Raw genomic sequence first — 3,473 nt, 5'->3', positions numbered from 1 at the left:
GTGGAACCTGGAGAAGAGTTACAGAAAATGGTGTTATAGTGTTATACAGAACAGTGGGGAGGCATGGAGTAACGTCAAGAGACTAGCCCAGGGTAAGGACGGGTGGACAGTGTTTGTTCGTGGCTCATACCCTGGTACAGAGTGTGAGAGACAGTAAGGCATTGTTGCTGCTGCTGTTGTTGCTGCTGGTGATGACGATGATGATGATCATGGTGATCTCTTACGGTTAATAATAATAATAATAATAATAATAATAATAATAATAATAATAATAATAATAATAACAATAACAATAGGCCTTCTACTACTAATGTAATAATATTTCTATAGTCGGTCAAAATTTCGTGGCGCAACTTTTTGTCAAAATATTTCCTCAACTATCGAACATAAACTCTCCAGCTTTTGCACAGTGACTTGTATCAATTTGTCTTAACAGATCAGTATTTTTGTAAACACTTGTTAGCTCTAGTGTAGAAAATTTCTTAATAAATATAGCCTACTAGATTTTTAAAATCCCTCTGAGTGGTTTCTACAGATTGTAAAAGGTTTACAGCTGGGACAACACATGCATCGACTAAAAGCAAGTCCATCACTTTTTTCCTTCTAATTGCTAGATTATTCTTATTGAGCGCATGTGTTGAGAACTTTTAGTGCAAAAAAAAAGATGTTAACTATAAAAGTAATTTCTTGTAATAAGTTTTGCAACTAAAAAGTGTCATTGGTGAGCTGTGACGTACGCAAAATGTGTGTGAAAAGCGGGAAGTGCTGTGAGCAATAATCCATTTTCCGCGTGAAGGAGATTTTTGTAATATTTTATTTAACATTAATAAAGAAAAGTTTTGTTTTTTTTAAATCTAGCCTCAGTTGTGGTGGAAAGATACGATTAAGTAAAGGGGGTGTAGCTATGGTCAGCACTCAAAGGCTATTTTTTTGTTTGTTTAATGCTTGCTTTTCCGCACCAAAGGCTGTGACATAGTACAAAACAAGGTTACCAAGCAAAAAATATCAAGATTTTAGCTATAATAATCTCGAGCCATCAAGAATAAAGGACACATTCATCATTTAAAAAAAAAAAAAAATGTTATTTCAGTCAACACTCATAAAGACAGAAGCCTCACTTTTGGCACGGCGATTACTGTTGGTAGGTAGAATGGCCTTACAGAGCCAAATTAAAATGTTCTGTACTAACTTGTGAGCTTTGCAGTCCTTCTTATGCAGTTCATTGAGGTCTCCAATATTTTAAGATTTTGTAAAATAAAAAAGGCCTAAAACTCCCACTGTGCACCATCAACAGCAAAAATGCTTCTGTAAGGTCATAGATAAAGTTTAATGTGTATAAAAGATTTGTGCAAATTTGAATAAATTCTGACAGTAACTTTCTGAGACCTGCTCAAAATAGTGTTGCAACCTGGTCAGATAAACAATTCTGAGAAAATTGCAAAGTGATTTTGTGAAGATTTTCCTACATTGCTACCTCTCTCAGGTGCATTTTCCAGCTACATGTATTTATAAGTTTGATATAGAAATTAGGCTTCTAAATATGGATTCTTGATAGATATCAATGAAGATACTCCAAAATCCAAAAAGTCATATTTTTTCAATATTTTTACTGATCTGAACAGAGGATTGAACAGAGGATTCCCTAAAGACAAATTTTATTTTAATGGATACAAATAAATGTGCAAAATATGGGTGACATTGATTCACTGATTGAAATGATGCTTGAGGATAAGTTGCGCCACGAATTTTATTCTTAACCGCACTATTATAATACTAATAATAATACTAATAATAGTTGTAATAATGCTACTACTATTACTACTAATGATAATAACAACAACAACAACAATAATAATAATAATAACATTAGTAATAATGCTACTACTACTAATAATAATGATAATAACGACAATAATAATAACATATGACATGTATCTAGGCGCAACCCTGATTAAAGTGCACAGGTTCTGAGCGCTTTACAATATAATACAATGGACAACAGTAACACAAAACATTGTGTTTTGACCCAAACAAATCACTCCACACATCCATCTTATTAATTTAAAAACAGAAATGAATTCAGCTGACATTTGAGTGAATCAAAAGATTTGATCTCTCTTAAAATACTTGGCAAAGCATTCCAGATCTAGGGGCCTTGATTTTCAAATACCTTTTCACACACTGTTTTAAGTATTACATATGGTAACAGAAATTTGACCTTATATTGCGAGTTGGAATTACAATCCCAACAGATTTGATAAATATTATGGCGCATTATCATTGAAGCATTTATGACATAGAATGACCAACTTGTACACAATTTTTTTCTTAACAGGAAGCCACTGCAATGTCCGTAAAAGAGGTGAAGCAGAGTCTCGCTTTCTTTTCCGTAAAGCTTAACACGCAGCATTGTTTTGGACAGTTTAAAACTATTCCCAGCCACCACCGACACCGACACAATCTCACAACACTGTATCCTCACTACAATTTTTTTTTTCTAAAGAACTTAGATATTGGAATTTCTCAACAATATCAAACTAGATCGCAACAAAACTATTTTTTTAATAACTTAAAGTAACGTGTCACCTTGTGTATCATGTCCTACCGCAAGGAGAAAACATCTGGACATAACAAAGCTTGAAAGTGATCATAGGCAGACAACACATAACTCCTCTGCGATCTAGTTTGGTATGGTTGAGAAATTCCAATATCAATGTTCTTTAGAAAAAAACATTGTAGTGTGGATACAGTGTTGTGAGATTGTGTCACTGTCGGTGGTGGCTGCGAATAGTTTTAAGTTGAAAATGACATGGATGGAACTAAGCTGGTTGGAGTGATGATAATGATGGTGATGATGATGATGAGGATGGTGGTGATGATGATGATGATGATGATGATGATGATGATGATGATCTGCAGCGTCAGGGCATTGAACTAGTTAGAAATCCTACAAAAGAAAACCTAAAAGAGAATCAATGTGGATTTGGAATTTGGGTTCTCACCTAATTCTCAGTGGTCTTAACATCGACAAGCCACATTTCAGGGACACCTAAAATTTACCATGTTTTGTACTAATCACGCTATTTTTAAAGACTATCTTACTATACAACTACTTCTACCATAGTTACAGTGATATTTAGGATAGTTTCTCCTTATATTATGTCAAATAAGGACAGATGCGGAGAAGATTGGTCTTTACAGTGGGGTGGAAGAAATGTGGACTGAGTTAACTTGTACTTTTCTACCTTGGCTTTGAGCTCGTCTCGAGCGGACAAAAGTTTCCTACCTGTGTTGAATTTAAAGTTTTAAAAGTTTATTTCCTCATATAGATATATGCCACTACTACTATAACCACTACTTCTACTACTACAACTACTACAGCAACAACAACAACAACAACAACAACTACTACTACTACTGCTACTACTACTACTACTACTACTACTACTACTACTACTACTACTACTACTACT

General features: G+C 34.2%; 1 protein-coding gene across 2 annotated transcripts in view; it reads right to left on the bottom strand.

Moving 5' to 3' along the window:
- The window catches only part of LOC101856042 (protein shisa-5), a gene marked incomplete at its 5' end in the record, with an annotated part of 7,981 nt that overhangs the window by 3,895 nt on the left and 613 nt on the right, over window positions 1-3,473 (bottom strand).

Source organism: Aplysia californica, unplaced genomic scaffold (assembly GCF_000002075.1).
Source record: "Aplysia californica isolate F4 #8 unplaced genomic scaffold, AplCal3.0 scaffold00471, whole genome shotgun sequence".
Taxonomy (NCBI): domain Eukaryota; kingdom Metazoa; phylum Mollusca; class Gastropoda; order Aplysiida; family Aplysiidae; genus Aplysia; species Aplysia californica.
Note: the sequence above shows the minus strand (reverse complement) of the source record. Positions and strands in the feature narration are given on the sequence as shown.